The sequence below is a fragment of the Heterodontus francisci genome, chromosome 13 (genome assembly GCF_036365525.1).
Source record: "Heterodontus francisci isolate sHetFra1 chromosome 13, sHetFra1.hap1, whole genome shotgun sequence".
Lineage (NCBI taxonomy): Eukaryota > Metazoa > Chordata > Chondrichthyes > Heterodontiformes > Heterodontidae > Heterodontus > Heterodontus francisci.
The window spans coordinates 33,494,646-33,518,101 of NC_090383.1; the positions used below are offsets into that span (position 1 = coordinate 33,494,646).

A 23,456-nucleotide genomic window follows, 5' to 3' on the forward strand; every position below is an offset into this window, starting at 1 on the left:
CTCCTGTCACGATTAAGCAGCATGGAGGAGTCCAGCTCGAAGTTGGCAGAGGGCGTGGTGCAGAGCTTCCCTCTCTGCAGCCTCAGCTCCTTCTCTCTGTTGTGCTGCAAAACCAGTGGCACTGCCATTGCACTCCCCATACCTGTTGTAGTGTTGCAGCCTTTATGTGGACAGGTCATCTAATCCTTTATCCTACCTGTAAGGGTGCAGCAACAATCCCTGCCATATTCAGGAACTAACCAGAACATCCTCAAAAACAGTACTTCCACAGTACTTCTAGACATTTTGCAACAGCAGAAGTTCTTCAAATTCAACAAACTGGAAGTTGGGTGCCTGGCCCTTTCTGGGTGCTGGGTCCCTCTTGCAGATCTTTGGTGGGTGATGTATGAATCTGCATGGTCCAAATTCAGGCAATGGACATCACATCAACCAGTAAGGCTATGTGATATCCGGATAACACTTGTTCAGCTGCCTCTGGCATATGCAGGGGACGCGAGGCCCACCCCCACGACTGACCACCTCCACCTCTGGTGGATAGCCCCCTCCCATTGCCCTCTGCCTCTGATCGCTCCCAGACTAGGCCTCTGGGCAGGGAACTGATCACTGCGGGTCAGGTCAGTGAAAACTCTGCCCATCGTCTCCGATATTTACGGAAAGGCGGGGAGGGAGTGGGGATGCGGGGAGGTTTAGCAGATTGAAAAGCTGGCTGTTGGGAACACAGGCCTGCAGCCGGGGTGTGGTGAGGAGGGAGGGAAGGAGGGAAGGAAGAGATCGTGAGTTGAACATCGGGGGTAGGATGCCGGATTGTTGTTTGAACATGGGGGGGGGGGGGGTTACGGTGCAGAAAGATCGTGGGTCGGACATCGCTGGGGGGTGGGCCCGGAGAGATTGTCGGTCAGACATCGGGGGTAGGGGTCCGTGGAGGGATCATGAGTCAAAAATTGGTGTGGGGGCCTCGGAGAGATTGTTGTTCGGAGACTGGTCACGGGTCAGAGACTCTGTGGGGGTGCGGGAAATTGATGGGAGTAATCCTGCTCCTCCTGGCCTGTAAACAATGCAGGAAAATCACCTACCTGTTCTTCTAGCCAGTCTCAGCTCCCTTCAGCTGTTAGGTTTCCAGATCTGGGAAACTCAGCTGGCCAATGTTAAATCTGAAACACAGTTAAAATTCCTAGTCACACAATCTCATTTTAATATTAAAAGGAGGGATCCACCTCCGGAGAGTTGGTTAGTCATCTGCCCCTCAACCCATCTCTGCTAAAATTGGGCATGGGCATGTTGGAGGTAGCTGGTTTCCCATTTTTAAATCCCCACCCACCTCCCTTCTGCTCATCCAAGGGAGTTAAACGTAGCTGCAGTAGGTGGAAGGGTAAGGTTCTGTGATATAAAGCATGGTGATTGTAGCGTGGACGGGAATAATTACATATATGAATTGGAGCAGGAGTAGGCAATTCAGCCCCTCGAGCCTGTTCCGCCATTCAATACGATCATGGCTGATCTCATCTCGGCCTCAATTCCTGCCCATTCTCCATAACCCTTTAAACCCATTACTAATTAAAAATCTGTCTATCTCCTCCTTAAATTTACACAATGTCCCGACATTTAAGGAGGAGATAGACAGTCTGGCCCTCAATCTCTCTGGGCTGTCCCCTCCGATCTTCGACGCATCATTTCTGAGATCCCTCTCCACCCCCACTCTGGGATAGTGAATTCCACAGATTCACGACCCTTTGAGAGAAGTAATTTCTCCTCATGTCTGTTTTAAATCTGCTACCCCTTATCCTAAAACTATGACCTCTCGTTCTAGATTGCCCCACCAGAGGAAACATCCTCTCTACGTCTACTTTGTCAATCCCTTAAATCATCTTATATACCTCAATTAGATCTCCTCTCATTCTTCTAAACTCTAGAGAGTAAAGGCCTAAACTGCTCAATATCTCTTCATAAGACAAACCCCTCATCTCTGGAATCAATCTAGTGAACCTGCTCTGAACTGCCTCCAATGCAACTACATCCCTCCTCAAGTAAGGGGACCAAAACTGTAAGCAATGCTCCAGGTGCAGTTGCAGCAACACTTCCCGACTTTTATACTCTATTCCTTTAGCAATAAATGCCAAAATTCCATTTGCCTTCCTTATTACCTGCTGCATCTGCATACTAGTTTTCTACAATTCATGCACGAGGACACCCAGATCCCTCTGCACCGAAGCACTCTGAAGTTTCTCTCCATTTAGATAACAAGTTGCCTTTCTATTCTTCCAACCAAAATGGATAACCTCACACTTATCCACGTTAAACTCCATCTGCCAAATTTTGGCCCATTCACCGAACCTATCCATATCCATTTGTAAATTTCTTATTTCTTTATTGCAACTTACTATCCCACCTATTTTAGTGTCATCTGCAAATGTGGCTATAGTACCTTCTATCCCTGCAGCCAAGTCATTAATATCGATTGCAAATAGTTGGCGCCCGAGGACTAAACCCTGTGGCACCCCACTAGTTACATCTTGCCAACCAGAAAAAGACCCATTTATCCCGACTCTCTGTTTTCTGTTGGTTAGCCAATCCTCTATCCAAGCTAATAAATTGCCCCTAACCCTATGTGATCTTACCTTGTGTATTAACCTTTTGTGCGGCAACTTATCAAATGCCTTCTGGAAGTCCAGATATACTACATCTACAGGATCCCCATTATCCACTTTGCTTGTTTCATCTTCGAATAACTCTAGCAAATTAGTCTAACACAATTTAACCTTCATAAAACCATGCTGACTGATGGATTGCGTTTTGACTTTCTAAATGTCATGTAATTACTTTCTTAATAATGGATTCTAACAATTTCCCAAGGACAGATGTTAAACTAACTGGTCTATAGTTTCCTACTTTCTGCCTCCCTCCCATTTTGATTAAGGGCATTATATTAGCTTTTTTCCAATCCACTGGAACCTTTCCCACATCCAGGGAATTTTGGAATATTATAACCAATGGATCCACTATCTCCGCTGCCACTTCCTTTAAGACCCTAGGATGTAGGCCATCAGGCCCTGGGGACCTGTCTGCCTTCATTCCCAATAGTTTGCTCAGTACCTTTTCCCTAGTGATGATGATTGTTCTAAGTTCCTCTCTTTCTATAACCTCTGCTTTACCTGTTAGTATTGGGATGGTACTAGTGTCCTCCACCATGAAAACAGAGGCAAATACTGATTTAGTGTCTCCGCCATTTCTGTGTTCCCCTCTATTAACTCCCCAGTCTCATCCTCCAAGGGACCAACATTCACTTTAGCTACTCTCTTCCCTTTTATATACTTATAGAAGCTTTTGCTATCTTTTTATGTTTTGCACTAGTTTTCTTTCATAATTTACCTTTGCTGTTTTTGTTACTTTCTTAGTAACCCTTTGTTGATCTTTAAAAGTTTCCCAATCTTCCAGCCTGCCACTGGCCTTTGCAATATGATATGTTGTAGTTTTTGTCTTTATGTTATCCTTAACTTCCTTGCTAAGCCATGGATGTTTTTTCCCCCTCTTACAATCTTTCTTCCTCTCTGGAATATATTTTAGTTGGGAGGATTTGAATATCTCCTTAAACATCTGCCACTGCTCATCAACTGTCCTACCTTTTAGTCTTCCTGCCCAGTCCACTAGGGCCAAATCTGTCCCCATGCCGATGTAATTACCTTTGTTTAACTCCAGAACGCTAGTGTGGTCTCCAGTTTCTCGCCCTCAAACTGAATTTGAAAATCTAGCATGCTATGATCACTCTTTCCTAGAGAATCCTTAACTATGTGATCATTAATTAATCCCACCTCATTACATAATACCAAATCTAGAAAAGCCTGCTTCCTGGTTGGTTCCACAACATATTGCTCCAAAAAACAATCTCTAATACATTCAATGAACTCTCCCTCGAGGCTACCCTTGCCAATTTGATTAATCCAGTCTATATGCATATTAAAATCCCCTCATGATTATTACCATACCTTTCTTACAAGCCCCCAGTATTTCCTGGTTTATACTGTGCCCCACTTTGGAACTACTGTTTGGGGACCTATAGATTACTCCCACCAGGGACTTCTTTCATATATAAAGCTATTGAGGCTTAGTAGGGGCCCATTTGCACCTTTGTGTCTGTACTGGCTTTTTGTGAGAACAATTCAAAAATAATCCTACTGCCTTGCTCTTTTCCCTGTATCTTCCTTTGATTCAAATATTTATCTACTCTTCCTTTAAGACAGGCAACTATCTTTGCCTCAGCCACTCCCAGTAGCAAAGCATTCCATTCCCTAACAACTCTCTACGTGCAGAATGTTCTCTTAACTGTTCTTTTCTCTTAGTGCCAATTTTAAGTTGATGGCTCCTCATCATTGATCCCTTAACCAGAGGAAATAATCTTTCCTTATTTACTGTATCAACACCCTTTATATGTCTTGTACTTTAAATTGAATAGTAATATTTTTCTCTCCTCCCTTGTGTAAGTTATGTAGTCTCATCTCTTCACTGCTGTTGGTAAAGAATTGCTGGATGTCTGGTGTTATATTATGAGTAGAGGGACAGAGCTGAGAATCTGGGTTGGGCTTTTCTTATTGTTTAGTGGAGACCCTGCCACAGCGAGGGTAAAAAACAGCAAACATGTCTTGCTGCTCAGTCACCAACTGCCTTAAGAGAGGCTTGACTGATCTCACTGAGGATCTTTGGTTTGGAGCAACCTAAATGAATAGGCTGAGTACTGAACTTAACCTCTTTAGCAATTTGCCTCAGGCCAACTTATAGAGTTGTGTTTCATTGCTGCTGGCTGCAAATTCTGAATGGTACCTAGTTTAGCACAGATAAATTCCAGGATATAACCCAGAGGGTCTCAGCTTTGTCCCTCTACTCATAACACCAGACATCCAGCAATTCTTTACCAAGAGCAGTGAAGAGATGATACTTCATAACTTACAGGGGAGGAGACAAAAATATTACTATTCAATTTAAATTCAATGCCCCTCTGGGTTATATCCTGGAATTTATCTGTGCTAAACTAGGTACTATTCAGAATTTGGGACCTGCCAGTTTGGATTAGATCCTGACTGACTGACTTCCAGGCTAGAGAGTACACAGAGTCATGCAGCCTGATTGTACTAGTCAATACCTTGCTATTGCAGTCTACATAAGAGAATGTAGTAATTCTGAAGTGGTGACATTGTCTGCCTCCTACAGCTTCAATAATTGTGGAGGGAATTTCAGACTAATAAGCAGTGGTGTATCTGCGTCTGTACTTCTGTCTCGTGGGTAAAGCAACACTTACAGATGTCAATGTGGGCTCCTAGTGTTGATTCCTCCATCAAAGCTGCAAGCATTTTTCAAACCTCAGGTGTTAGATTTTCTTCCTTTTTCTGCAAGGCAGCAAAAAACAGATATGGAGATTGGGCTATCCCAACATTCGCTCCGTGTCTCAAAATGCTCATTCATGCCAAAAATAAACATGGTTAAAAATGGTAAGCTGCAGCTGTCATTGGAGAAGCATGAACGTATACTGCTTTCTTTTATATCCTCCTTTTATCTGCCTTTTTAGAGAATCACAGAATTGTTACAGTGCAGAAGGAGGCTATTCAGCCCATCATATCGGCACTGGCTCTCTGAAAGAGGAATTCCCTCAGTTCCATTTCCCTGCCTTCTCCCCATAACCCTGCACATTCTTCCTTTTCATATAACTGTCTAATTCCCTGTGAATGTTTCAATTGAACCTGGCTACGCCACACTCTCAGGCAGAGCATTCCAGATCTTAACCACTCGCTGTGTGAAAATGTTTTTCCTCATGTCTCTTTTGCTTCTCTTACCAAATACTTTAAATCTGTGCCCTCTTGTTCTCAATCCTTTCATGAGTGGGAACAGTTTCTCTCTTTCTGCTCTGTCCAGACCCCTCATGATTTTGAATACCTCTATCAAATCACCTCTCAGCCTTCTCTTCTCCAAGGAAAACAGTCCTAATTTCTCCAATCTATCTTCATAACTGAAATTCCTCATCCCTGGAACCATTCTCCTGAATCTTTTCTGTACTCTCTCCAATGCCCTTACGTCTTTCCTAAAGTGCGGCTTCTAGAACTGGATGCAGTACTCCAGCTGCGGCTGAACTAGTGTCTTATACAAGTTCAACATAACTTCCTTGCTCTCGTACTCTATGCCCCTATTAATAAAGCCCAGGACACTGTATGCTTTATTAACCGCTCTCTCAACCTGTCCTGTCACCTTCAATGACTTATGCACATATACACCTAGGTCCTTCTGCTCCTGCACCCACTTTACAATTGTACCCTTTATTCTATATTGTCTCTCCATGTTCTTTCTACCAAAATGAATCACTTCACATTTCTCTGCATTGAACTTCATCTGCCACCTTTCTGCCCATTCCACCAACTTGTCCATGTCCTTTTGAAGTTCCACATTATCCTCCTCACAGTTCCAAGTTTCGTATCATCTGCAAACTTTGAAATTGTGCCCTGTACATCAAGGTCTAGGTCATTAATATATATCAGGAAAAGCAAGGGTCCCAACACTGATCCCTGGGGAACTTCACTACTAACCTTCCTCCAGCCCGAAAAACACCCATTAACCACTACTCTGTTTCCTGTCATTCAGCCAGCTTTGTATCCATGTTGCTACCATCCTTTTTATTCCATAAACTGCAAGGTTGCTCACAAGTCTGTTGTATGGCACTGTATCAAACGCCTTTTGAAAGTCTATGTACACCACATCAACAGCATTGCCCTCATCAACCCTCTCTGTTACCTCCTCAAAAAACTCCAGCAAGTTATTTAAACATGATTTTCCCTTAAGAAATCCATGCTGGCTTTTCATTAATTAACTCACATTTGTTGATATGACTATTGATTTTGTCCCGAATTTTGTTTCTAGAAGTTTTCCCATCACCAAAGTTAAACTGACTGGCCTGTAGTTGCTGAGCTTATCTTTGCACCCTTTTTTGAACAAGGGTGTAACGATTGCAATTCTCCAGTCCTCTGGCACCACCCATGAGTCTAAGGAAGACTAAAAAATTTATGGCCAGTACCTCTGCGATTTTCGCCCTCACTTCCCTCATTATCATTGGATGCATCTCATCTGGTCCTGGTGTTTTATCCACTTTGAAAACAGACAGCTTATCTAATACTTCCTCTTTATCAATTTTAAACCCCTCTAGTGTCTGACTTAACCTCCTCTTTCAACATTGCCTGGGTTGCATCTTCTTCCTTGGTAAAGACAGATGCAAAGTATTCATTTAATACCTCAACTATGCCCTCTGCCTCCATGTGCAAATCCCCTTTCTGGTCCATAATGGGTCCCACTCCTCCTTTTACCACCCTTTTACTATTTATAAGTCTACAGAAAACATTGGGATTTCCTTTAATGCGAGCTGCCAGTCTCTTTTCATGCTCTCTTTGCTTCTCTTATTTGCTTTTTCACTTCCCCTCTGGACCTTCTATATTCAGCCTGGTTCTCAATCGTATTTTCTACCTGACATCTGTCATAAGCATACTTTTTCTTCTTTTTAGTTTAGTTTAGTTTAGTTTAGAGATACAGCACTGAAACAGGCCCTTCGGCCCACCGAGTCTGTGCCGACCATCAACCACCCATTTATACTAATCCTACACTAATCCCATATTCCTATCACATCCCCACCTGTCCCTAAATATTTTCCTACCACCTACCTATACTAGGGGCAATTTATAATGGCCAATTAACCTATCAACCTGCAAGTCTTTGGCATGTGGGAGGAAACCAGAGCACCCGGAGGAAACCCACGCAGACACAGGGAGAACTTGCAAACTCCGCACAGGCAGTACCCAGAATCAAACCCGGGTCCCTGGAGCTGTGAGGCTGCGGTGCTAACCACTGCGCCACTGTGCCGCCCTTAATCTTAATCTCTACCTCTTTTGTCATCCAGGGAGCTCTGGATTTGTTTGCTTGCCCTATTTTTCCCCTTCGAGGGAACATACCTTGACTGTGCCTGAGTGATCTGTTCTTTGAAGGTAGCCCATTGTTCATCTATTGTTTTTCATTCATTTTCTCCACCTTTTTCAAGATAGTGGGAGAAAGCAAGTGACAACTATAGAGGCAATAAAAACAATGGGCTTTATATTAACCCCCTGGAAACATGACCCCAAAATGCCATGCATGCGCCTGCTGCCTTTTTATGGTCGTGGATAGCGAGACATCCAAGTGTCACACTGTAGAGAGCTGGGGCACTTAATTAATAATACTTAAATAGGGTTCCCACATGGCATTAGGGAGCCAAATCTAAAACTCACTATTGCTACATGTGGTTCCAGGGGTCAGAATTCCAGGGAGTGAAAGAGAAATGGGAGCTTCTAGCTGCACAAGGTCTGTACTTTGTTCAGCACTCCTTATGGGCCAGAGGAAGCAAGAGTGCTACCCCCCTAGCTCCTCAAGGAAGCCTTCAGCCTTCCCATTCCCAATCACAGCCTCTCTCCCCCCTCCTGCTTGCCGACCTCTCTTCCTCCCTCCCTATTATGATGTCTCCTGGCCCAGTTTGTTGATCTTCCCCTGCTCCAATTGCTGGGAAACGTGTCCAAGACTCCCTTGCTTCGGCCTCCTGCCACTGGTTTAGCCTTCCAGTGCCCTTGAAAACCAGCGAAGTATTTTTTGAAGTGTAGTCATTGTTTTCATGTAGCCAATTTGCCAACATGGGATCCAATCTGTGCACAGCAAGATCTCACAAACAGCAAGTCACACAAATAGCAAAAAGTTCAGTGACCAGGAGCCTTGCAAAATTGGGGCTGGTTTGCTACATTTGCAACAACGGGGACCAAAGTGCATTGAAGTCAATACATTGATGTTTAAAACATCTTGGGATTTAGGGCTGTCTGTTTTAGATCTTGCAGTCAACCAATCTCTTTTAAATTTGAGTAACGGATTTAACTAAATTGGCAATTTGTTGTTGGCAGCCTTTCTAGTGCTAAGGCTTGGTGGTTTGGCTTGAGTCCCAATTAGCTTCTTGGCATTTGTGATCTGTGCCAACAATTAAACTAACTTCAGGATCCCTGAGTATGGTTTCCCAGACTTTTTGGAGCCTTCCATTGCTAGCATTTCCGACAATGTAGTAATGTTTCTAAGGGTTGTGACTGATTTGTAGTCCTTTAACCTTATTGATTTGTACTATAGCAACTTGTATCTGATTTGATAGCTAAATTTATGGCGGGCAATATAATTGGTGTATGAAAGTAGGAAATGCCGTGTTAGCATTTCGTCTCCCCTCCCTTTCCCCTCCACCAAATATTTGGTAATTTTTGTGCTCTTGGACATGTGGCTGAGAAGGACAATATTTTAACATTTTAGGCCCCTAGTTTCATCATTAATCACTCCCAGGTCAGGCACAGCATGGCAAATGTGGAGTAATGATTCCTCTGTTGTGCTGTGTTCCCCATACAAAAGAGAGCATTCTCCAGTACACTGTGTTTTATTTTCCATTTACAACATCAGCCACCCAGTGACATAGAGTCATCTATGAGAAAGTACTAATTTTAGTGCGAATAAGTGCCACATTATGGACAGTGTTATGGGCCCATTGTTCATTAGTATTTGGGTTGAGACTGATTCATTTCATATAGGGTCTTTAAAGCAAGCATTGGAGCAAGTTTCAAACTGGGCTGGATACAAGCTAGGTTTAAGAAGTGAAAGGAGTACCACCTAACCTGTGAATGTCAACCAACTCCTCAAAATATTAATGCAGCAGAGCTAGCACAAAACATCCCAAATGCCCATCAACTCCATATGTAGCCCACTGCCTGTTTCCCATTTTGACACAGGACATGAAGCTTGTAATGCATGTAACACAGTAAGTGATACATGCTTTCTGAAATGTTTTTATTCATTCTCATGATGTGGACATTTCTGCAAGGCTGATATTTATTGCCCCTCCTTAGATACCCTTAAGAAGATGGTGGTAGGCCTTCTTCTTGAGCCGCTGCAGTCTGTGTAGTGAAGGTGGTTCCACTTTGCTGTTAGGTTGGGAGTTCCTGGATTTTGACTCAGTGAATTATGTCCAAGTTGGGATGGTGTATGACTTGGCAGGGAATTTTGCCCTTTTTAAGGAGGCACAACAGCTGCAAACACCATCAAGTGCAATGCTTTGCTTCAGAGTGAAACAGAATTGACACTAAATTGATTTTTATTTTTAAAGAAATATTACCCATGCAATCTTGTGGATTACATGTTCCCCAAACCTACGACTATAATTTTTCCTCAGCCCCAATGTATTTCCTTCATTCAGGAAGGAGATGGCCATGGTCATTTAACTCTACTTGTGAAGCAATTTCCTGATGGATGTCCTGATAACATTTTGCTGTGCTGGCATAAAATGGGCTGAAGATTCATTGTAAATAGTTGCTCACATTGATTTGGTGGCACTAAACAGCACTTCAATTCATGAGTTAAATTGCTATTTTACTATCTTGATGTCCTCAAACAGCAATGCTCTTAAATAACAAAAAAATTGTATTCAGCCTGAGAAGTTGACAAACCAAAATTATTGTCAGCTTTTTTGTAAAGCTGCTTTTTGAGAAAATGCATTTGCCTCTTTCATTACTGGAGTATTTAATTCAGCTGCAGCCTCACTGAAAGCATCCCAGTGGGATATGATTTATGTAGCTGCTTCAGCCCAGCAACCAAACACTCAATATTCAACCTTAGCACTTTTGCTGTTTTCCATGAATTCACTAAACTTTATTAAATAGTTCAGCTGCTTGGGAGGCATGAAACTAGAGCCTCTCCATCCACAGTGCAAAATATGAAGCATTGCTGTGTCATGTGGTTAATTAACAGTTGATCAGAAAGCAATGAAGTGTAGAGCTTTTCGTTCTTAAATCTGGGAGAATTTCCCCAATGGGAGACTGGTAACAAGAACCCAAGTATGGTCCAAAATAATTCTATTATGCAATAGATGTATGCCCGCATGCAGTAAGACTTGGACAATATTCAGGCTTGAGCTGATAAGTGGCAAGTAATATTTGTACCGCACAAGTGCCATCAATAACCATCTCCAACAAGAGAGAGTCTAACCACCTCTCCTTGACATTCAGTGGCATTGCCATTGCTAAATCCCCTAGCATCAACATCCTGGGAGGCACCATTGACCAGAAACTTAACTGGACCAGCCATATGAATGCTGTGGCTATAGGACACTGGGAATTTTGCAGCCTGTAACTCACCTCCATAATTCCCAAAGCCTGTCCACTATCTTAAAAATACAAGTCAGGAGTATGATGGATAGTTGCAGCTCCAACAACACTCAAGAAGCTTGAAACCATCCAGGGCAAAGCAGCCCACTTGATTGGCATCCCAACCATCACCTTAAATATTCACTCCCTCCACCAACAGTGCACAGTGGAGCAGTGTGTATAATCTATAAAATGCACTGCAGCAACTTGTCAAGGCTCCTTCGACAGTATCTTCCAAACCCGTGACCACTACCACCTAGAAGAACAAGGACACCTGGTGCATGGGAACATCATCACCTGCAAGTTTTCCTCTAAGTCACACGCCATCCTGACTTGGAAATATATCGATGTTCCCTCACTGTTGTTGGGTCAAAATTCTAAAACTCCCTCCCTAACAGCACGGGGACTGCAGTGGTTCAAGAAGGTAGTTCACCACCACCTTCTCAAGGGTGATTGGGTATGGGCAATAAATGCTGGCCTTGCCAGTGATCCCCACATCCCATGAATAAATTAAACATCAGAATCAAAAGACAGTTTTAGGAACAATTGGCCGGGCCCCACAAGGTAAGGGGGTTGGTTAGGGGGGGCAGGGGAGTGTTGTTCGTTGGCAGTGGTTGGGGCTTCAGAGGCAGCCCTCTATACGGCACAAGGTGCCCAATCAAGAGGGTCTACCCACCCCTGCCCACAAGAAGGCCACCTGGTTTTACCAGGCAGTGTTCTTGAGGCTTTTGCCATCCAGCTGCCAAGGGTAAAATACCTATGGGGCTGGGAGGAGGCCCTTAAGTGCCAGTTAATTGGCCATTTAAGGACCTTGATTGGCCTGGGGTGGGCGTAAAATTGCAGTGGGGGCAGGAGGGAGTCGGGAACGCCCTCCCCCTCCCTCCAACTCCCACTCAATTGTATGACCCCCTTGTCACCAGCCTGCTTGTTTAGTGGCCGTAAAATTCTGCCAATATTAAAGACAATTTTGTATCTAAAAATGTACTTTTATTCAAACCAAGGAGACACAGTTCCAATGCTGAGGTGGCAGAATTGGAACTCAGTGAGCTTTGTGCTTTCTGAAATTGAAACTTACTGAGGCTTGGCCCTTAGAAAATACAGTTCTTCCTGTGCATGTCCATTCTGCAGCAGGACACACTGTTTCAGTGCTATTTAAAATTGGAACTACTGTCATATTTGTAGTTAGAAAGATGAGCCTATAAAGCAAGCTTACAATAAACATTTGATGCATGTTTCTTTGTTCACACACAAGCTGGGATACAGGATGGGCTTCGCTCTGTGTTCCACAAACTTTCAACATCTCATCACTACTTTCCTGTTTGAAATGACAGCAGGGCCCCGTAACTTTAAAGACTTAAGCCCATTTTAAAAGGATGAGCTAGACCCTGGGTCATGTGGATGAGTGTGAAATACACTTGTTTGCATAAGTTTGAGGGCCAAGGTATTTAACTCCCAGATCTTAGCAATTGCCATCGGAGAGTTACCAGCTCAAAATGCAGCTGGTCAATAGGTGTTCAGGCGATTAACTGGCCTTAGCAGAAGACTCACCCACAAACGGTACATCCCAGGGCAGGGGGCTTTGGCAGCGTCTTGTGGAAGGGAAGAAGGGGAGAGTCTGAGGCAGAGAAGGCGACAACTTGCCTTGTGGGGCCAGAGAAGCACTCCTCCCTCAAGGAGAGTCAAAGAGTCTTGCATTTATATAGTACTTTACTATGCTCTCAGAAACACCTCATGTTTACAATTCTACTTTCCTTGGACGTGAATGAGTCTTCCCCAGAGAAAAGAAACACACGTGACATCAAGAGGAAGGAAAGTAAGTTGTCAAGTGGAGGTAAAGAGTCTACAAAGGGATATAGATAGTTTAAGAGAGTGGGTAAAAATTTGGCAAATGGAGTATAATGTGGGAAAATGTGATTGTCCACTTTGGCAGGAAGAATGGAAAAGCAGTATACTATTTAAATGGAGAGAAATTGCAGAACTCGGTGGTACAGAGGGATCTGGGTGTCCTGGTACATTTTTTTTATTCATTCATGGGATGTGGGCATCGCTGACTAGGCCAGCATTTAGTGCCCATCCCTAATTGCCCTTGAGAAGGTGGTGGTGAGCTGCCTTCTTGAACTGCTGCAGTCCATGGGAGGGAGGTACACCCACTGTGCTGTTAGGAAGGGAGTTCCAGGATTTTGTCCCAGCGACAGTGAAGGAACGGCGATATAGTTTCAAGTCAGGATGGTGTGTGACTTGGAGGGGTACTTGCAGGTGCTGGTGCTCCCATCCATTTTCTCCCCTTGTCCTTCTAGTTGATAGATGTTGCGGGTTTGGAAGGTGCTGTCTAAGGAGCCTTGGTGCATTGCTACAGTGCATCCTGTAGATGGTATACACCGCTGCCACTGTACATCGGTGATGGAGGGAGTAAATGTTTGTGGATGGGGTGCCAATCAAGTGGACTGCTTTGTCCTGGCTGGTTTCGAGCTTCTTGAGCGCTGTTGGAGCTTCACCCATCCAGGCAAGTGGAGAGTATTTCATCATACGCCTGACTTGTGCCTTATAGATGGTGGACAGGCTTTGGGGAGTCAGGTGGTGAGTTACTCGCCGCTGGATTCCTAGCCTCTGACCTGCTTTTGTAGCCACGGTATTTATATGGCTACTCCAGTTCAGTTTCTGGTCAATGGTAACCCCCCAGGATGTTGATAGTGGGGGATTCAGTGATCGTAATGCCATTGAATGTCAAGGGGAGATGGTTAGATTCTCTCTTGTTAGAGATGGTCATTGCCTGGCACCTGTGTGACGCGAATGTTAGTTGCCACATCAGCCCAAGCCTGGATATTGTCCAGGTCTTGCTGCATTTCTACCTGGACTGCTTCAGTATCTGAAGACTCACGAATGGTGCTGAACATTGTGCAATCATCAGCAAACATCCCCACTTCTGACCTTGTTTGAAGGAAGGTCATTGATGGAGCATCTGAAGCTGGTTGGGCCTAGGACACTACCCTGAGGAACTCCTACAGTGATGTCCTGGAGCTCAGATGATTGCCCTCCAACAACCACAACCATCTTCCTTTGTGCGAGGTATGACTCCAACCAGTGGAGAGTTTTCCCCCCGATTCCCATTGACTTCAGTTTTGCTAGGGCTCCTTGATGCCATACTCGGTCAAATGCTGCCTTGATGTCAAGGGCAGTCACTCTCACCTCACCTCTTGAGTTCAGCTCTTTTGTCCATGTTTGAATCGAGGCTGTAATGAGGTCAGGAGCTGAGTGGCCCTGGCAGAACCCAAACTGAGCATCACTGAGCAGGTTATTGCCAAGCAAGTGCTGCTTGATAGCACTGTCGATGACACCTTCCATCATTTTACTGATGATTGAGAGTGGACTGATGAGGTGGTAATTGGTCGGGTTGGACTTGTCCTGCTTTTTGTGTACAAGACATACCTGGGCAATTTTCCACATTGCCAGGTAGATGCCAGTGTTGTTCTTCTTTCTTTTTTCTTTTGGGCCTCCTTATCTCGAGAGACAATGGATACGCGCCTGGAGGTGGTCAGTGGTTTGTGAAGCAGCGCCTGGAGTGGCTATAAAGGCCAATTCTGGAGTGACAGGCTCTTCCACAGGTGCTGCAGAGAAATTTGTTTGTTGGGGCTGTTGCACAGTTGGCTCTCCCCTTGCGCCTCTGTCTTTTTTCCTGCCAACTACTAAGTCTCTTCGACTCGCCACAATTTAGCCCTGTCTTTATGGCTGCCCGCCAGCTCTGGCGAATGCTGGCAACTGACTCCCACGACTTGTGATCAATGTCACACGATTTCATGTCGCGTTTGCAGACGTCTTTATAACGGAGACATGGACGGCCGGTGGGTCTGATACCAGTGGCGAGCTCGCTGTACAATGTGTCTTTGGGGATCCTGCCATCTTCCATGCGGCTCACATGGCCAAGCCATCTCAAGCGCCGCTGACTCAGTAGTGTGTATAAGCTGGGGGTGTTGGCCGCTTCAAGGACTTCTGTGTTGGAGATATAGTCCTGCCACCTGATGCCAAGTATTCTCCGAAGGCAGCGAAGATGGGATGAATTGAGACGTCGCTCTTGGCTGGCATACGTTGTCCAGGCCTCGCTGCCGTAGAGCAAGGTACTGAGGACACAGGCCTGATACACTCGGACTTTTGTGTTCCGTGTCAGTGCGCCATTTTCCCACACTCTCTTGGCCAGTCTGGACATAGCAGTGGAAGCCTTACCCATGCGCTTGTTGATTTCTGCATCTAGAGACAGGTTACTGGTGATATTTGAGCCTAGGTAGGTGAACTCTTGAACCACTTCCAGAGCGTGGTCGCCAATATTGATGGATGGAGCATTTCTGACATCCTGCCCCATGATGTTCGTTTTCTTGAGGCTGATGGTTAGGCCAAATTCATTGCAGGCAGACGCAAACCTGTCGATGAGACTCTGCAGGCATTCTTCAGTGTGAGATGTTAAAGCAGCATCGTCAGCAAAGAGGAGTTCTCTGATGAGGACTTTCCGTACTTTGGACTTCGCTCTTAGATGGGCAAGGTTGAACAACCTGCCCCCTGATCTTGTGTGGAGGAAAATTCCTTCTTCAGAGGATTTGAACGCATGTGAAAGCAGCAGGGAGAAGAAAATCCCAAAAAGTGTGGGTGCGAGAACACAGCCCTGTTTCACACCACTCAGGATAGGAAAGGGCTCTGATGAGGAGCCACCATGTTGAATTGTGCCTTTCATATTGTCATGGAATGAGGTGATGATACTTAGTAGCTTTGGTGGACATCCGATCTTTTCTAGTAGTCTGAAGAGACCACGTCTGCTGACGAGGTCAAAGGCTTTGGTGAGATCAATGAAAGCAATGTAGAGGGGCATCTGTTGTTCACGGCATTTCTCCTGTATCTGACGAAGGGAGAACAGCATGTCAATAGTCGATCTCTCTGCACGAAAGCCACACTGTGCCTCAGGGTAGACGCGCTCGGCCAGCTTCTGGAGCCTGTTCAGAGCGACTCGAGCAAAGACTTTCCCCACTATGCTGAGCAGGGAGATTCCACGGTAGTTGTTGCAGTCACCGCGGTCACCTTTGTTTTTATAGAGGGTGATGATGTTGGCATCGCGCATGTCCTGGGGTACTGCTCCCTCGTCCCAGCACAGGCATAGCAGTTCATGTAGTGCTGAGAGTATAGCAGGCTTGGCACTCTTGATTATTTCAGGGGTAATGCTGTCCTTCCCAGGGGCTTTTCCGCTGGCTAGGGAATCAATGGCATCACTGAGTTCCGATTTTGTTGGCTGTATGTCCAGCTCATCCATGACTGGTAGAGGCTGGGCTGCATTGAGGGCAGTCTCAGTGACAGCATTCTCCCTGGAGTACAGTTCTAGGTAGTGCTCAACCCAGCGGTCCATCTGTTTGCGTTGGTCAGTGATTATGTCCCCCGATTTAGATTTGAGGGGGGTGATCTTCTTGATGGTTGGCCCAAGAGCTCTCTTCATGCCATCATACATTCCTCTGATGTTTCCGGTGTCTGAGGCCAGCTGAATATGACTGCATAGGTGTTGCCAGTAGTCGTTTGCGCAACGCCTAGCTGTTCTTTGTGCAGTACTTCTGGCTGCTTTAAGTGCTGCGGATGTTAAATCACTGGGGGCTTTCTTGTAGTTCAAAAGTGCAATGCGCTTAGCGGCTATGACAGGTTCCAGCTCTTCATTATGAGATTGAAACCAGTCTGCATTTCTCTTCGCACTTTTGCCGTAGGTGGTCAAAGCTGACTCATAGATGGCGTCTCTGATGTGGGCCCACTTGGTCTCAGCATCCCCTGTGGGAGTGTTTTGAAGGGCTGTTACAAGTGAATTTAGAAATTTTTGCAACAGCTGTGGGTGAGAAATTCTGCTCGTGTTGATGCGCGGGTGGCCCTTCTGCTTGGAATGATGCAACTTCTTTGGTCTGAGTCTCACCTTGCTGCACACCAGGGAGTGGTCGGTGTCGCAGTCCGCACTGTGGAAGCTGCGTGTGATTTGAACACTGTTTAAGGCGGCTCGCCTTGTGACAATGAGGTCTAGCTGGTGCCAACGACGTGATCTTGGGTGCCTCCATGAAACCTGGTGACAGGGTTTAGTGTGAAAGAACGAGTTGGTGATGCAGAGGTTATGATAGGTACACAACTCAAGCAGTCTCTGCCCGTTCTCATTCATCCTTCCAACGCCATAGCGCCCAAGGCAGGAGGGCCATGAGTCATGGTCGGCCCCAACCCTGGCATTAAAGTCCCCCAGCAGGAATAGGTGTTCGGTGTTGGGGATGCTGCGAATGATGTTATGGAGTTGTTCATAGAACTGGTCTTTAGCTTCAGGTGCGGAGCAGAGTGTTGGAGCATAGATGCTGAGTAGGTGTACTGGACCAGAGGTGGTGAGCAGTCGGATGGACAGTATGCGTTCCGAGCCATTTGAGGGAGGCTCTATCATGCTGAGCAAGGAGTTTCTGATGGCGAAGCCCACTCCATGCTGTCTTGGTTCTTCAGGATCCCTGCCCTGCCAGAAGAAGGTGTAGTCTTGCTCTGCTAGAGAGCCACTCGCGGGGAGGCGAGTCTCCTGAAGTGCTGCAATGTCCACATTGAATCTACTGAGCTCGTTGTTAATGATGGCGGTCTTCCGAGAGTCGTTGATTTGTGTAAGGTCTTCCGACAGTCCAGGACACATAGTTCTGACGTTCCAGCTTGCAAAGCGAAGGGCTGGTACCTTCTTTCCTTTTTTCATGTTGTTTGGTGCGGTGTATCAGTCCACCTTTCGGGCAATGACCCTGAGCTCCAAGCACCCATTGAAGCAGGCAGACTGTGGCGGGACAGAACCTTATTGACCGGGGGCTGCCCGGTTTGAGGCGGGCGGTAGCTGTCCAGTGAGGTGCAATGACCTCTCCCACCGACAAAGGCAACCCGTGGCGCCCAGTTTCTACGCCAATTTATCTGGACTTATAACCCGTAACTGCTGCCTTCCGTGTTGTTTTAGTCGCTGTGAGGCAACTATGGAGTGACCTCTCCATGGCGCATGCCTGGGCAAATTTATGGAGGTTGAGAGTTGCCCAGTCGTCAAAACCCCCCTCTCGGCCTTTCTGGTGGGGTCCAAAGGAGTGCAGGACACGACGTTTGGCACCAGTATGGCTGCAGGAACTGCCGGAAACATGCCAAAGGTGACACATGACCGCCTACGGGGTTCCGCTCCGGATTTTCTGTTAGGGTTTACTCCCTTAGCCTTGGTCTCTCCCGAGACGCCCACAAGGCAGTGGGGTTGTCGGGGCCCCTACACAGGTGCAGGATGGTGCCGGTGGGAGGAGGGGATGCAAGGGGGAGGGGTAGAGGGAGGGGGTGGGGGGGGGTGCAGGGGAAGGGGGTGCGGGGTGAAGATGGTGCGAGGGGGGGGGCGGGCTGGGCCGGGGTTGTGAGGGGGTGAGCTGAGAGGGTGGAGCAGGGAAGGGGACGGGGGTGGGGGGGGGTGGAAGGGGGGTAAAGGGGGGGGGAGGGGGGGTGGAATCTGGTGCAGGTAATAAGCCATTTCCTCAGTGCCCACCATCGACGTCCGGAAAGCTCATCCACGTCCTTCGGGAGGTGAAGCATCATTTGGCAGACTTAGAGGTGATTACATTTGCTAAGGGTTTTTTTTTTGCAGTGGTTTAAATAAAGGCATGCAGCATTGCCGACAGTGCGCTGCAGATGCTCTCCGAGCCATCTCCCGTGGGCGCTTTGAAGTTGCGGCCGGGGGGGCCGTTCGTGGATGTTTTGGGTGTTCGGGGCACCTTTTCACAGGACTTCTCTCGGGTCCCGCAGCTCCTTCTTCACCTCAATGGACTTACCGCATGCCGTGGCTGCAGACACTCTGGACTGTGAAGACAGCAGGATCGGAGATTTTGCCAGTGTTGTAGCTGTACTGGAACAGCTTGACATGACTCGCAAAAAGTTAGAATGCAGGTACAGCAAGTGATTAGGAAGGCAAATGGAATGTCGCCATTTATTGCAAGGGGAATTGAGTATAAAAGTAGGGAAGTTTTATTGCAGGTGTACAGAGCCTTGTTGAGACCACATCTGGAGTACTGTGTTCAGTTTTGATCTCCTGATTTGAAAAAGGATATAATTACTTTGGAAGCAGTTCAGAGAAGGTTCACTCAACACATTCCGGGGATAAAAGGCTGACCTTATGAAGAAAGGTGGAACAGGTTGGGCCTATACTCGTTGGAGTTTAGAAGAATGAGAAGTGATCTTATTGAAACATGTAAGATCCTGAGGAGACTTGATAGAGTGGATACCAGGAGAATGTTTCCTCTTGTGGGGGAGTCTAGAACTAGGGGACACAGTTTAAGATTAAGAGGTCTCCCTTTTAAGATGGAGATGAGGAGAATTTTTTTCTCTCAGAGGGACCTTAGTCTGTGGAATTCTCTTCCTCAGAAAGCAGTGGAGGCTGGGTCATTGAATTTATTCAAGGCTGAAATTTGATAGACAAGGGAGTCAACGGTTATGGGGGGCAGATAGGAAAGTGGAGTTGAGACCACAACCAGATCAGCCATGATCTTATTGAATGCTGGAGCAGGCTGGAAGGGCCAAATGGCCTACTCCTGCTCCTAAGTCCTATGTTCTACAATGTCCAACTTAGACACACTGTCCCAAGACCAAGACAACTTTGTCTTGGCCAATAAAGTGGCATCAGACATGAGCCGAATGTTACCTGGACAAAACAAAATCTCAAAGTGCTTTGCATCTTATGAAATAATTTCAAGCGTAGTGACTGTTGCTATGGAGGAAAATATAGCAGCCGTTATGTGCATAGCAAGATCCCATAAAGAGCAATGAGATAAATGACCATTTCAATTGTTTGGTGAATTGAGGGAAGATTATTAGGCAGGCCACGAGGAGAGTTCCCTTTCTTTAAATAGTGCCATGAGATCTTTAATGTCTGCCTTATATTCAAAAGAAATGTAGGACATGAATCCAGGAATTATAGACCAGTTAATCGTATCTGACCTCTCCTCTCCTCTTCTCTTCTCCTGGCTGCTTCCATGGACACTGGTGACCCAATGGTACCTTGCCCAAGAAAGCACCTTTTATTTGTGAGTTTAGATGGCAAGTGTTCTGAGGCTATTGACTACTTAATCAGCAGAACTGAATCAAATCCTGTCCACACCTGATGTCCGTGTTTTTGGGATCCTTAAGGGGGAGGGGGAGCAGCCCCAAGTCGTAGTCCACATAGGCACCAACGACATAGGTAGGAAGAGAGATGGGGATTTAAGGCAGAAATTCAGGGAGCTAGGGTGAAAGCTTAGAGCGAGAACAAACAGAGTTGTTATCTCTGGGTTGTTGCCCATGCCACTTGCTAGCGAAGCGAGGAATAGGGAGAGAGAGGAGTTGAACACGTGGCTGCAGGGATGGTGTAGGAGGGAGGGTTTTGGTTTCCTGGATAATTGGGGCTTTTTCTGGGGTAGGTGGGACCTCTACAAACAGGATGGTCTTCACCTGAACCAGAGGGGTACCAATATCCTGGGGGGGAGATTTGCTAGTGCTCTTCGGGAGGGTTTAAACTAATTCAGCAGGGGAATGGGAACCTAAATTGTAGTTCCAGTGTACAGGATGTTGAGAGTAGTGAGGTCAGGGATAAGGTTACAAGGACGCAAGAGGGCACTGGCAAGCAAGAACTTAGCTTAAAGTGTGTCTACTTCAATGCCAGGAGCATCCGGAATAAGGTGGGTGAGCTTGCAGCATGGGTTGGTACCTGGGATCTCGATGTTGTGGCCATTTCGGAGACATGGGTAGAGCAGGGGCAGGAATGGATGTTGCAGGTTCCGGAATTTAGATGTTTCAGTAAGAGCAGAGTAGATGGTAAAAGAGGGGGGGGTGTGGCATTGTTAATCAAGGAGGGTATTACAGCGGCAGAAAGGACGTTTGAGAACTCGTCTACTGAGGTAGTATGGGCCGAGGTTAGAAACAGGAGAGGAGAGGTCACCCTGTTGGGAGTTTTCTATAGACCTCCGAATAGTTCCAGAGATGTAGAGGAAAGGATAGCGAAGATGATTCTCGACAGGAGCGAGAGTAACAGGGTAGTTGTTATGGGGGACTTTAACTTTCCAAATATTGACTGGAAATACTATAGTTCGAGTACTTTAGATGGGTCAGTTTTTGTCCAGTGTGTGCAGGAGGGTTTTCTGACACAGTATGTAGACAGGCCAACCAGGGACGATGCCACATTGGATTTGGTACTGGGTAATGAACCCGGCCAGGTGTTAGATTTAGATGTAGGCGAGCACTTTGGTGATAGTGATCACAATTCGGTTAGGTTTACCTTAGCGATGGGCAGGGACAGGTATATACCGCAGGGCAAGAATTATAGCTGGGGGAAAGGAAATTATGATGCGATTAGGCAAGATTTAGGATGGGGAAGGAAACTGCAGGGGATGGGCACAATAGAAATGTGGAGCTTATTCAAGGAGCAGCTACTGCGTGTCCTTTATAAGTATGTACCTGTCAGGCAGGGAGGAAGTTGTCGAGCGAGGGAGCCGTGGTTTACTAAAGAAGTTGAAGCGCTTGTCAATAGGAAAAAGAAGGCTTATGTTAGGATGAGACGTGAAGGCTCAGTTAGGGCGCTTGAGAGTTACAAGCTAGCCAGGAAATATCTAAAGGGAGAGCTAAGAAGAGCGAGGAGAGGACACGAGAAGTCATTGGCGGATAGGATCAAGGAAAACCCTAAGGCTTTCTATAGGTATATCAGGAATAAAAGAATGACTAGAGTTAGATTAGGGCCAATCAAGGATAGTAGTGGGAAGTTGTGTGTGGAATCAGAGGAGATAGGGGAAGCGTTAAATGAATATTTTTCGTCAGTATTTACAGTAGAGAAAGAAAATGTTGTCGAGGAGAATACTGAGATACAGAATACTAGGCTAGATGGGATTGAGGTTCACAAGGAGGAGGTGTTAGCAATTTTGGAAAGTGTGAAAATAGATAAGTCCCCTGGGCCAGATGGGATTTATCCTAGGATTCTCTGGGAAGCCAGGGAGGAGATTGCAGAGCCTTTGTCCTTGATCTTTATCTCGTCATTGTCGACAGGAATAGTGCCGGAAGACTGGAGGATAGCAAATGTTGTCCCCTTGTTCAAGAAGGGGAGTAGAGACAGCCCTGGTAATTATAGACCTGTGAGCCTTACTTCGGTGGTGGGTAAAATGTTGGAAAAGGTTATAAGAGATAGGATTTATAATCATCTTGAAAAGAATAAGTTCATTAGCGATAGTCAGCACGGTTTTGTGAAGGGTAGGTCGTGCCTCACAAACCTTATTGAGTTTTTCGAGAAGGTGACCAAACAGGTGGATGAGGGTAAAGCCGTGGATGTGGTGTATATGGATTTCAGTAAGGTGTTTGATAAGGTTCCCCACGGTAGGCTATTGCAGAAAATACGGAAGTATGGGATTGAAGGTGATTTAGAGCTTTGGATCAGAAATTGGCTAGCTGAAAGAAGACAGAGGGTGGTGGTTGATGGCAAATGTTCATCCTGGAGTTTAGTTACTAGTGGTGTACCGCAAGGATCTGTTTTGGGGCCACTGCTGTTTGTCATTTTTATAAATGACCTGGATGAGGGTGTAGAAGGGTGGGTTAGTAAATTTGCGGATGACACGAAGGTCAGTGGAGTTGTGGATAGTGCCGAAGGATGTTGTAGGGTACAGAGGGACATAGATAGGCTGCAGAGCTGGGCTGAGAGATGGCAAATGGAGTTTAATGCGGAAAAGTGTGAGGTGATTCACTTTGGAAGGAGTAACAGGAATACAGAGTACTGGGCTAATGGGAAGATTCTTGGTAGTGTAGATGAGCAGAGAGATCTTGGTGTCCAGGTACATAAATCCCCGAAAGTTGCCACCCAGGTTAATAGGGCTGTTAAGAAGGCATATGGTGTGTTAGCTTTTATTAGTAGGGGGATCGAGTTTCGGAGCCACGAGGTCATGCTGCAGCTGTACAAAACTCGGGTGCGGCCGCACCTGGAGTATTGCGTGCAGTTCTGGTCACCGCATTATAGGAAGGATGTGGAAGCTTTGGAAAGGGTGCAGAGGAGATTTACTAGGATGTTGCCTGGTATGGAGGGAAGGTCTTACGAGGAAAGGCTGAGGGACTTGAGGTTGTTTTCGTTAGAGAGAAGGAGGAGGAGAGGTGACTTAATAGAGACATATAAGATAATCAGAGGGTTAGATAGGGTGGATAGTGAGAGTCTTTTTCCTCGGATGGTGATGGCAAACACGAGGGGACATAGCTTTA

The 23,456-nt window shown here is 46.1% G+C and overlaps 1 long non-coding RNA gene across 1 annotated transcript in view; it reads left to right on the plus strand.

Moving 5' to 3' along the window:
- Positions 1–559: 559 nt before the first annotated feature.
- Positions 560–23,456, plus strand: part of LOC137376771 (uncharacterized) — a 43,835-nt gene continuing 20,938 nt past the window's right edge. The window contains exon 1 of the long non-coding RNA XR_010976296.1: positions 560–614. This is a non-coding gene — a long non-coding RNA (uncharacterized lncRNA). The remainder of the gene's footprint in view (positions 615–23,456) is intronic.